The sequence below is a fragment of the Stenella coeruleoalba genome (assembly GCF_951394435.1).
Source record: "Stenella coeruleoalba genome assembly, chromosome: 1".
Lineage (NCBI taxonomy): Eukaryota > Metazoa > Chordata > Mammalia > Artiodactyla > Delphinidae > Stenella > Stenella coeruleoalba.
Window position 1 is genome coordinate 97,223,743 of NC_137169.1, and position 13,543 is coordinate 97,237,285.

Consider the following 13,543-nt stretch of genomic DNA (forward strand, 5'->3'; position numbering starts at 1 on the left):
GAGAGAGCAAGCGTTAAGTTTATAGTAGTACTCTTAGAAGGAAATTGAGAGCTTTGAGTGCATATATTAAGAAATATCTGAAAGCAATAAAGTGAGGTTCTTCTGTAGGAAACTAGAAAAAGAATAAGAATTTAAATTGATTGTAAACAGAAGACAAGAAAAATAAAAATCAGTGCAGAAATCAGTGACATTAAAAACAAGAATTCAGGGGCTTCCCTGGTGGTGCAGTGGTTGAGAGTCTTCCTGCCAATGCAGGCGACATGTTAATATACAATATTTTTCTCTTTCTGACTTACTTCACTCTGTATGACAGTCTCTAGATTCATCCACGTCTCTACAAATGGACCAATTTCGTTCCTTTTTATGGCTGAGTAATATTCCATTGTATATAGGTACCACATCTTCTTTATCTATTCATCTGTTGATGGGCATTTAGGTTGCCTCTATGACCTGGCTATTGTAAATAGTGCTGCAATGAACACTGGGGTGCATGTGTCTTTTTGAATTATGGTTTTCTCTGGGTATATACCCAGTAGTGGGATTGCTGGGTCATACTGTAATTCTATTTTTAGTTTTTAAGGAATTTCCATATTGTTCTCCACAGTGGCTGTATCAATTTACATTCCCACCAATGGTGCAGGAGGGTTCCCGTTTCTCCACAACCTCTCCAGCATCTGTTGTTTGTAGATTTTCTGATGATCCCCATTCTAACTGGTGTGAGGTGATACCTCATTGTAGTTTTGATTTGCATTTCTCTAATAATTAGTGGTGTTGAGCAGGTTTTCACGTACTTCTTGGCCATTTGTATGACTTCTTTGGAGAAATGTCTAATTTAGGTCTTCTGTCCATCTTTGGATTGGGTTGTTTGTTTAATATTGAGCTGCATAAGCCGTTTATATATTTTGGAGATTAATCCATTGTCTATTGATTCGTTTGCAAATATTTTCTCCCATTCTAAGGGTTGTCTTTTTGTTTTGGTTGTAGTTTCATTTGCTTTGCAAGAGCTTTTAAGTTTCACTAGGTCCCACTTGTTTATTTTTGTTTTTATTTCCATTACTGTAGGAGGTGGATCAAAAAAGATCTTTCTGTGATTTATGTCAAACAGTGTTCTTCCTGTTTTCCTCTAAGAGTTTTATAGTGTCTGGTCTTACATTTAGATCTCTAATCCATTTTGAGTTTATTTTTGTGTATGGTATTAGGGAGTGTTCTAATTTCATTCTTTTATATGTAGCTGTCTAGTTTTCCCAGCACCACATATTGAAGAGACTGTCTTTTCTCCATTGTATATCCTTGCCTCCTTTGTCATAGATTAGTTGACCATAGGTGCATGGGTTTATCTCTGGGCTTTCTATCCTGTTCCATTGATCTATATTTCTGTTTTTGTGCCAGTACCATATTGTCTTGATTACTATTGCTTTTTAGTATAGTCTGAAGTCAGGGAGTCTGATTCCTCCACCTCCGATTTTTTCCCTGAAGACTGCTTTTGATATTCAGGGTCTATTTTGTCTCCATACAAATTTCAAGATTTTTTGTTCTAATTCTGTAAAAAATGCCATTGGTAATTTGATAGGAATTGCACTGAATTTGTAGATTGCTTTGGGTAGTATAGTCATTTTCACAATATTGATTCTTCCAATCCAAGAACATGGTATAGCTCTCCCTCTGTTTGTAACAACTTTAATTTCTTTCATCAGTGTCTTATATTTTTCTGCATACAGGTCTGTTGTCACCCTAGGTAGGTTTATTCCGAGGTATTTTATTCTTACGTTGCAATGGTAAATTAAGGAGTGTTTCCTTAATTTCTCTTTCAGACTTTTCATCATTAGTGTATAGGAATGCAAGAGATTTCTGGGCATTAATTTTGTATCCTGCAACTTTACCAGATTCATTGATTAGCTTTCTGGTGGCATATTTACGATTCTCTATGTATAGTATCATGACCTCTGCAAACAGCGATAGTTTTACCTCTTCTTTTCTAATCTGTATTTTATTTATTTTTCTTCTCTGATTGCCGTGGCTAGGGCTTCCAAAACTATGTTGAATAATAGTGGTGAGAGTGGGCGACCTTGTCTTGTTCCTGATCTTAGAGGAAATGCTTTCAGGTTTTCACCATTGAGAATGATGTTTGCTGTGGGTTTGTCATATATGGCCTTTACTATGTTGAGGTAGGTTACCTCTATGCCCAGTTTCTGGACAGTTTTTTTTTTATCATAAATGGTGTTGAATTCTGTCAAAAGATTTTTCTGCATCTATTGAGATGATCATATGATTTGTATTCTTCAGTTTGTTAATATGGTATATCACATTGGTTGATTTGCATATTTTGAAGAATCCTTGCATTCCTGGGATAAATTCCACTTGATTATGGTGTATGATCCTTTTAATGTGTTGTTGGATTCTGTTTGCTAGTATTTTGTTGAGGATTTTCGCATCTATATTCACGAGTGATATTGGTCTGTAATTTTCTTGTTTTGCAGTATCTTTGTCTGGTTTTGGTATCAGGGTGATGGTGGCCTTGTAGAATGAGTTTGGGAGTGTTCTTTCTTCTGCAATTTTTTGGAAGAGTTTGAGAAGGATGGGTGTTAGCTCTTCTCTAAATGTTTGACAGAATTCACCTGTGAAGCCATCTGGTCCTGGACTTTTGTTTGTTGGAAGATTTTTAATCACAGTTTCAATTTCATTACTTGTGATTGGTCTGTTCATATTTTCTATTTCCTCCTGGCTCAGTCTTGGAAGGTTATACCTTTCTAAGAATTTGTCCATTTTTCCAGGTTGTCCATTTTATTGGTATAGTGTTCCTTGTAGTAGTCTCTTAGGATGCTCTGTATTTCTGTGGTGTCTCTTGTAACTTCTTCTTTTTCATTTCTAATTGTATTGATTTGAGTCTTCTCCCTCTTTTTCTTGATGAGTCTGGCTGATGGTTTATGAACTTTATCTTCTTAGAGAACCAGCTTTTAGTTTTATTGATCTTTGTTATTCTTTTGTTTCTAATTCATTTATTTCTGCTTTGATCTTTATGACTTCTTTCCTTCTGCGAAACTTGGGTTTGGTTTGTTCTTCTTTCTCTAGTTCCTTTAGGTGTAAGTTTAGGTCGTTTATGTGAGATTTTTCTTGTTTCTTGAGGTAGGCTTCTATTGCTACAAATTTCCTTCTTACAACTGCTTTGGCTGCATCCCCTAGGTTTTGGATTGTCGTGTTTTCATTGTCATTTGCCTCCAGGTATTTTTTGATTACCTCTTTGATTTCTTCAGTGATCTCTTGGTTATTTAGTAACATATTGTTTAGCCTCCATGTGTTTGTGTTTTTTACGTGTTTTCCCCTGTAATTATTTCTAATCTGATAGAGTTGTGGTCAAATAAGATACCTGATATAATTTAAATTTTCTTAAATTTACTGAGGCTTCATTTGTGACCCAAGATGTGATATATCCTGGAGAATGTTCCATGCGCACTTGAGAAGAAAGTGTAATCTGCTGTTTTTGGATGGAATGTCCCATAAATATCAATTAAATCTATCTTACGGTGTCATTTAAAGCTTGTGTTTCCTTATTAATTTTCTGTTTGGATGATCTGCCCAATGGTGTAACTGAGTTGTTGAAGTTCCCCAGTATTATTGTGTTACTGTCGATTTCCTCTTTTATAGCTGTTAGCAGTTGCCATATGTATTGAGGTGCTCCTATGTTGGGTGCATAAACATTTACAATTGTTTTTTCTTCTTCTTGGATTGATCCCCTCATCATTATGTAGTGTCCTTCTTTGTCTCTTGTAATAGTCTTTATTTTAAAGTCTATTTTATCTGATATGATTATTGCTACTCCAGCTTTCTTTTGATTCACATTTGCATGGAATATCTTTTTCCATCCCCTCACTTTCAGACTGTATGTGTCCCTAGGTCTGAAGTGGGTCTCTTATAGACAGGATATATATGGGTCTTGTTTTTATATCCATTCAGTAAGCCTGTGTCTTTTGGTTGGTTTAATCCATTCACATTTAAGGTAATTATCGATATGTATGTTTCTATTACCATTCTCTTAATTGTTATGGATTTGTTTTTGTAGGTCCTTTTCTTCTCTTGTGTTTCCCACTTACAGAATTCCCTTTAGCATTTTTTGTAGAGCTGGTTTTGTGGTGCTGAATTCTCTTAGCTTTTGTTTGTCTGTAAAGCTTTTGATTTCTCCGTCGAATCTGAATGAGATCCTTGTGAGGTAAAGTAATCTTGGTTGCAGGTTCTTCTCTTTCATCAGTTCAAATATATCATGCCATTCCCTTGTGGCTTGTAGTGTTTCTGCTGAGAAATCAACTGTTCACCTTATGGGAGTTCCCTTGTATGTTATTTGTCATTTTTCCCTTGCTGCTTTCAATAATTTTTCTTTGTCTTTAATTTTTGCCAATTTGATTACTATGTGTCTTGGTGTGTTTCTCCTTGTGTTTATCCTGTATGGGACTCTCTGCATTTTCTGGACTTTGGTGGCTATTTCCTTTTCCATATTAGGGAAATTTTTGACTATTCTCTTCAAATATTTTCTTGGGTCCTTTCTCTCTCTCTTCTCCTTCTGGGATCCCTATGTTGCGAATATTGTTGCACTTAATGTTGTCCTAAATTTCTCTTAGGCTGTCTTCATTTCTTTTCATTCTTTTTTCTGTTCTACAGCAGCGAATTCCACCATTCCATCTTCCAGGTCACTTATCGGTTCTTCTGCCTCAGTTATTCTGCTATTGATTCCTTCTAGTGTATTTTTTATTTCAGTTATTGTATTGTTCATCTCTGTTTGTTCTTCAATTCTTCTAGTTCTTTGTTAAACATTTCTTGCATCTTCTTGATCTTTGCCTCCATTCTTTTTCCAAGGTCCTGGATCATCTTCACTATCATTATTCTGAATTCTTTTTCTGGAAGGTTGCCTATCTCCACTTCATTTAGTTGTTTCTCTGGGGGTTTATCTTATTCCTTCATCTGATACATAGCCCTCTGCCTTTTCATCTTGTCTTTTTGTGAATGTGTTTTTTTTCCATAGGCTGCAGGATTGTAGTTCTTCTTGCTTCTGTTCTCTGCCCTCTGGTGAATGAGGCTATCTAAGAGGCTTGTACAAGTTTCCGTATGGGAGGGACTGGAGGTGGGTAGAGCTCGCTGTTGCTCTGGCAGGCGGAGCTCAGTAAAACTTTAATCTGCTTGTCTGTTGCTGGGTGTGGCTGAGTTCCCTCCCTGTTGGTTGTTTGGCCCAAGGTGACCCAACACTGGAGCCTACCAGGGCTCTTTGGTGTGGCTAAGGTGGACTCTTGGAGGGATCACACCAAGGAGTACTTCCCAGAACTTCTCCTACCTGTGTCATCCTCACGGTGAGACACAGCCACCCCTCCCACCCCACCCCCCCCCCCCGCTCCACAGGAGATCCTGCAACACTAGCAGGTAGGTCTGGTTCAGTCTCCTATGGGGTCACTGCTCCTTCCCCTGGGTCCTGATGCACACACTACTTTGTGTGTTCCCTCCAATAGTGGTGTCTCTGTTTCCCCCAGTCCTGTCAAAGTCCTGTAATCAAATTCTGCTAGCCTTCAAAGTCTGATTCCCTAGGAGTTCCTCCTCCCGTTGCCGCACCCCCAGGTTGGGAAGCCTGATGTGGGGCTCAGAACCTTCATTCCAGTGGGTGGACTTCTGTTGTATAAGTATTCTCCAGTTTGTGACTCACCCGCCCAGCAGTTATGGGATTTGATTTTATTGTGATTGCGCCCCTCCTACCATCTCATTGTGGCTTCTCCTTTGTCTTTGGATGTGGAGTATCTTTTTGGTGAGTTCCAGTGTCCTCCTGTCGATAAGTGTTCAGCAGTTAGCTATGACTCCGGTGCTCTCGCAAGAGGGAGTAAGAGCATATCCTTCTACTCTGCCATCCTGAACAATCTGTCCTTCTTCACCTTTAAATTTTGCCATTTTGATTACGATATGTCTTGGGTTCATCTTGTTGGGACCCTCTGTGTTTCCTGTACATGAGTATCTGTGGATATCTGTTTTACCCTTTAGGTTGGGAAGTTTTCAGCCATAATTTCTTTAAATACATTTTTGATCTCGTTTTCTCTCTCTTCACTTTCTGGAACCGCTATTATTCATAGGTTGGCACACATTACATTATCCCATAGATATTGTATGTTGCTCTCTTTATTTTATAATTTGTCTTTCTGGCTGCTATTCTGATTGGGTGATTTCCATTATTTTATCTTCAAGATAACTTTTTCATTCTTTTCACCATTTAGTCTGCTATTCATTGCTTCTAGATTGTTTTTTTCTCAGCAATTGAATGGAGTAATTTTGATTGGTTCATCTTTATAGTTTCTAGTTCCTTGTTACTGTGATCTGTATTTCTATCGACGATTTTTCTTAATTTCTTTAGCATCTTTATTACCTCCTTTTTGAACTTGGGGTCTAGTACACTGGTGAGGTTTCTTTAATCATTTCTTCTTTCAGGGAATTTGTCTTGTCCTTTTAATTGAGAGTAGTTCCTCTGCATTTTCATTTTACAGAAGTTTCTCTTTCTCTATGAATTAGGAAAAATGGTTATCTAGTGTGGTCTTGACAGAGTGTTTTTATGTGGGGGTGTGCCTGTGTGGAGTGTGTGAGTCCAATACTTTTTTGTGTGAAGGCTTGTTTTGGTATGGGTGCCAGCTGCATCTTTCCTCAGAGTGTTCTGCCCATTATCCCCTTGATAGAGGGCGGAATTTGTGTTGTGGTATTCTGAGCATGTGCTGGATGAGGGATAGAATCTTCTCTTTGCTCTGTGGCTGTCAACATCCTATAGGTAAAAATGACCATACTACTCAAAGCAATCTACAGATTTAATGCAGCTGCTATCAAAATACCCATGACATTTTTCACAGAACTAGAATAAATAATCTTTTTAAACACAACTTTTAAAGGTTACTTTCATTTACAGTTACTACAAAATACTGGCTATAGTCCCTGTGTTGTACAATACATCCTTGAGCCTATCTTACACCCAATAATTTGTATCTCCCATTCCCCTAACCCTATATTGCCCCTACCCCATGACTGGTATCCACTATTCGTTCTCTGTATCTCTGAGTCTGCTTCTTTTATGTTATATTTACTAGTTTGTTGTATTTTTTAGATTCCACATATAAGCAATATCATAGAGTATTTATGTTTCTGTGTCTGACATTTCATTTAGCATGAGGCTCTCCAAGTTCATCCATGTTGCTGCAAAGGGCAAAATTTTGTTCTTTTCTATGGCTGAGTAGTATTCCATTGAATATATATGCTACATCTTCTTCATCCATACATCTGTTGATGAACACTTAGGTTGTTTCCATGACTTAGCAATTGTAAATAATGCTTCTATGAACACTGGGGTACATGTATTTTTTTTGAATTACTGTTTTTGGATTTTTTGGTTACATACCCAGGAGTAGAATTGCTTGGTCATATGGTAGTTCTATTTTTAGTTTCTGGAGAAACCTCCCTACTATTTTCCACACTGGCTGGACCATAGAACAAATAATCATAATTTATATGGAACCACAAAAGACCCAGCATTGTCAAAGCAATCCTGAGGGAAAAGAACAAAGCTAGAGGCATAACCCTTCTGGACTTCAGTCTATATGACAAAGCTACAGTAATCAAAACAGCTTTGTATTGGCACAAAAGCAGACAAGTGATCAATGGAACAGATTAGAAATCCCAGATATAAACCCACACACTTACAGTCAATTAATCTATGACAAAGGATGCAATTATCTACAGTAGAGAAAAAACAGACTCTTTAACAAGTGGTGTTGGGAAAGCTGGACAGCTATTTAAATCAGTCATAATTAGAACACTCCCTCACACCATATACAAAAATAAACAAAATTGTTTAAAAGCCTAAATACAGGACGTGACTGCATAAAACTCCTAGAAGAGAACATAGGCAAAACATTCTCTGACATAAATTGTGGCAATATTTTCCTAGATCAGTTTCCCAAGGCAAAAGAAATAAGAACAAAAATAAACAAATGGGACCTAATTAAACTTAAAAACTTTTGCACAGAAAAGAAACTCATCAACAAAATGAAAAGACAGCCTACAGAATGGGAGAAAATATCTGCAAATGATGTGACCAATAAGGGATTAATATCGAAAATATACAAACAGGTCAGGTAACTCAATACTGAAAAAACAAACAACCCAATCTAAAAATAGGCAGAAGACCCAGATAGACATTTCCCAAAGAAGATATACAGATGGCCAACAGGCACATGAAAAGATGCTCAACATCACTAATTATTAGAGAAATGCAAATAAAAACCACAATGAGGTATCACCTCACAACTGTCAGAATGGCTATAATCAAAATGCTTACAAATAATAAATGCTGGAGAGGGTGTGGAGAAAAGGTAACCCTCCTACACTGTTGGTGGGGAAGTAAATTGGTGCAGCCACCATGGAAAACAATACGGAGGTTCCATTAAAAACTAAAAATAGAGCTACCATATGACCCAACAATCCCACTCTTGGGTATGTATTCAGAAAAGTCAAAAGCTCTAACTCAAAAAGATACATGCACCCCAATGTTCATAGCAGCACTATTTACAGTAGCCAAGACATGGAAACAACCCATGTGCCCATCAACAGATAAGTGCCTTAAGAAAATGTGGTGGGCTTCCCTGGTGGCGCAGTGGTTGAGAGTCCGCCTGCGCATGCAGGGGACACAGGTTCGTGCCCCAGTCCGGGAAGATCCCACGTGCCGCAGAGCGGCTGGGCCCGTGAGCCATGGCTGCTGAGCCTGTGCGTCCGGAGCCTGTGCTCCGCAGCAGGAGAGGCCACAATAGTGAGAGTCCCGCATACCGGTAAAAAAAAAAAAAAGAAAGAAAGAAAATGTGGTATCTATCTATTTACAATGGACTATTACTCAGGCATAATAAAGAATGAAACATTGCCATTTGCAGCAACACTGATGGACTTAGAAAGTGTCATAACAAGTGAAGTAAGCCAGACAAAGACAAATATTATATCACTTACATGTGGAATCTAAAATATAATACAAATGAATCTATATACAAAACAGAAGCAGGCTCACAGACATAGAAAATAAACATAGAAATGTTACAAAAGGGGAAAGAAAAGCGAGGGAGGGATTAATTTGGAGTATGGGATTAACAGATACCAACAACTATATATAAAATAGATAAACAACAAGGATTTACTGTATAACACAGGGAATTATATTCAGTATCTTGTAATAACCTATAATGAAAAATAATCTGTAAACTATATATATAATTGAATCACCTTGCTGTACAACTGAAACTCACACAGTACTGTAAATCAACTATACTTCAATTTTAAAAAATCTTAAGGAATGCACACAAACTGTCAGAAGTAATAAATAAGTTCAGCAACTTTACAGGATAAATTTATAAAAACAATTGTATTTTTATACTGTAGCAATAAATAGCATAACATGAAATTTAAAAAACCAGTTCCATTTATAATTGCATCAAAAATACTTAAGAATAAATTTAACAAAACAAGTGCAAGACTTGTGCACAGAAAACTACAAAACATTGCTCAAGGGAATGAAACAAAACCTAAATAAATGGAAATGTATCTTATGCTCATGGATTGTTAATGCGGCAGTGCTCCTGAAATTGATACACAGATTCAACAGAGTCCTTATCAAAATCCCAACTGTTTGTTAGCATAAATTCACAATCTGATTCTAAAATTCATAAGTAAATGCAAGGGACTCAGAATAGTCAAAACAATCTTTAAAATAAAGAACATAGTTGGAAGACTCACACTTCTGAATTTTAAAGCTTACTACAAAGCTACAGTATTCAAGAAAGTATGGTACTTTCTTGTACCATATGGGGATTATCTATCTATCTATCTATCATCTATCTATCTATCTATCTATCTATCTGTCATCTATCTATCTCACTGGGAATAGAATTAAAAGTAGAGAAATAAACCCATACATGTATCATAAACTTATTTTCAATGGGGAAGCCATGACCACCCGATTAGGAAAGAGTAGTCTTTTCAACAAATGGTGCTTAGACAACTGGATATTCACATGCAAAGGAATGAATTTGAACCTGTACTTCACATCATATACAAAACAATTATTAATTTTGCATGATAAAATTTAAGAGCTAAAATTACAAAATTCTTGGAAGAAAATTTAGAAATCAATCTCTGTAACTGGGTAAGGCATTGATTCCTTACAAATGATACCAAAAGCATAAGTGACAAAAGATAAAAAATAGATAAAATGGACTTCATAAAAATTAAAGACTTTGTGCATTGAAGAATACCATTAAGAAAATGAAAATAATACACTGAATGGTGAAGATATTTAAAAATCACATAACTAATAAAGGACTTGTATCTAGACTATATGAAGGATTTCTACTGCTCAACAATAATAAGGACAACTCAGTCTATAAATGGCCAAAGAATTGAAATAGACATTTCTCCAAAAGGATATACAGATGGACAATAACCTAATGATAAGATATAATACATCACTACTTATTAGGGAAATGCAAATAGGATACCACTTCACATTCACTAGAATGACTTTTTTAAAAAGGTAGATAATACAAGTGTTGAGGAGGATGTGGAAAAATTAAGATCCTAGTTTATTGTTAGTAGGATTGTAAAATAATGTAGCTACTTTGAAAAAAATTTTTGGAAGGCCTTAAATATATTAAACATGCTTACCACATAAACCAGCATACCTTAGTTGTACACCCGAACAAAGAAAACATACATCCACAAAAAAGTTGTATTCAAATGTTCATAGCAGCATTATTTATAATAGTTCCAACATGGAAACATAGATTTCCATCAAGTGATAAATGGATAAACAAATGTGTTATATCTATACAATGCAATATTATTTGGCCAAAAAATAAAGGAAAGAGATGAAGTAATGGGTCATGCTATGACACGGGTCCCAAATTCTCCACAGCCTTATCAGCACTTTTTGTTTTCTTTCTTTCTTTTTTTTTTTTTTTTTTGGTCGTGCAGTGTGGAGTCTTAACCACTGGACTGCCAGGGAAGTCCCAGCACGTTTTCTGTTTTTTGTTAGTAGCCATTGTAATAGGTCTGAGGTGGTATCTCACTTAAATTTCCCTAATGATTAGTGGTGTTGAGCATTTTTTCATCGTTTATTGAAAATATCATATTTCTTCTTTTGAGAAATGTTTATTCACGTCATTTACCCATTTTTGAATTGAGTTATTGGTTTTTGTTGTTGAGTTTTAGGAGTTCTCTACATATTCTGGATATTAACCCCTTATCAGATATATGACCTGCAAGTATTTTCTAATATTATGTGTGCTGTCTTTTTACTCTGTTGGTAGTGTCTTATAATGCATCATTTTTTTGAAAAAAAATTTAAGAAACCCAACTGGTCTGTTTTTTCTTTTGATGCCTGTGCCTTTGCTGTCACATTCCAGAAATCATTGCCAAATCCAATGCTGTGAAGGTTTTGTCCTGTTTTCTTCTAAGAATTTTATGTTTTAGGTCTTACATTTAGGTTCTTGATACATTGTAATTTTTTGATATGGTGTTAGTTAAGGGTCCAACGTTTTTCTTTAATATAGGGATATCCAGTATTCCCAGCACCATTCATTGAAAAGACTGACATTTCCCCATTGAATGGTCTTAGCACCCTGTCAAAAATCATTTGACCATATATATAAGGATTTATTTCTGGGCTCTCTCTTCTGTTCTATTGGTCTGTAAGTCTGTCCTTATGCCAACACAGCACTGTTTTGGATTATTGTCACTTTGTAAGCTTTGAAATCTCTGACTTCGACTTTGTTCTTATTTTTAAGGATTGTTTTGGCTCTTCAGGGTCCCTTGAGATTTCATATAAGTTTTAGGATCGGGTTTTCTATTTCTAAAAAAAAAAAAAAGAAAGAAAAAGAAAAAAGTCATTGGTGTTTTGCTAGGGATTACACTGAATCTGTAGAGCACTTTGGGTGGTATCAACAATTTAGCATAGTAAGTCTTCCAATCCATGGATATAGGATGTGTTTCCATTTATTGATGTCTCCTTTATTTCTTTCAGCAATGTTTTGTAGTTTTCAGTGTACAACTCTTTCATCTTTTTGACTACGTTATTTACTAAGTATTTCTTTAATGCAATTTCAAATGGAATTGCTTTTGTAGTATCCTTTACAGATTGTTCATTGTTAGTGTTTAGAAATGCAACTGGTTCTTAGGTGTTGGTTTGCACTCTGTTCCTTTGCTAAATTATTAGTTCTGAGTTTTTGTGGAATGTTTAGGGTTTTCTATACATTAGATCACGTAATATTCAAAGCAATAATTTTACTTTCTCCTTTCCAATTTGGATACCTTTTATTTTTTATCTTGCCTAATTACTCTGCTAGAACTTCCAGTACTATTTTGAATAGATGTGTTAAGAGGGCATCCTTGCCTTGTTCCTGACCTTAGAGGAAATGCTTGTAGTCTTTCACCAATGAGTATAATGTTCACTGTGAGTTTTTCATAAACGGCTTTTATTATGTTAAGGTAGATTCCGTCTACTCCTAGTTTGCTGAGTGGTTTTATCACGAAAGGGTGTTGAGGGACTTCCCTGGCAGTCCAGTGGTTAATATTTCTCTTTCCAATGCAGTGGGTGTGGGTTTGATCCCTGGTTGGGGATCTAAGATCCCACATGCCTTGAGGCCAAAGAAACAAAACAAAAAACCCAAAATATAAAACAGAAGCAATATTGTAACAAATTCAATAAAGACTTTAAAAATGGTCCATATCAAAAAAATCTTTAAAAAAAAAGGGGGGGGGGGTTGAATTTTGTCAAATGATTTTCCTGAATCAAATGAGATATTCATGCGGGCTTTTTCCCTTTCAGCCTGTTGATATTGTATATTACACTGATCAGTTTTCATATGTTGAACATCCTTGCTTTCCAGTAATAAATTCCATTTGGTCATGGTGTCTAATCCTTTAAATATGCTGCCAAATTCTGTTTCCTGGTATTTTGTTGAGGATTTCTGTATCAATGTTCATAAGGGATATTGGCCCATAGTTTTCTTGTAGTGTCTGTCTTTCTTTGATATAAGGGGAATGCTGGCCTCATAGAATAAGTTAGGAAGTATAGTCTTCTATTTAATTTTTTTAATAAGACTGAGAAGAATTGCTGTTAGTTCTGTAAGTGTTTGATGAATTCACCAGTGAAGCCATCAGGTCCAGGGCTTTTCCTTTGTTGGGAGATTTTTTTTTTTTTTTTTTTGCGGTACGCGGGCCTCTCACCGCTGTGGCCTCTCCCGTTGCGGAGCACAGGCTCCGGACTCGCAGGCTCAGCTGCCATGGCTCACAGGCCTAGCTGTTCCGCGGCATGTGGGATCCTCCCGGACCGGGGCACTAACCCGCGTCCCCTGCATCGGCAGGCAGACTCTCAACCACTGTGCCACCAGGGAAGCCCCTTGTTGGGAGATTTTTGATTACTGATTCAATCTACTTATTACTTTTAGGTCTATCCAGATTTTCTGTTTCTTCATAATTTAGTCTCGGTAGGTTTTTTGTT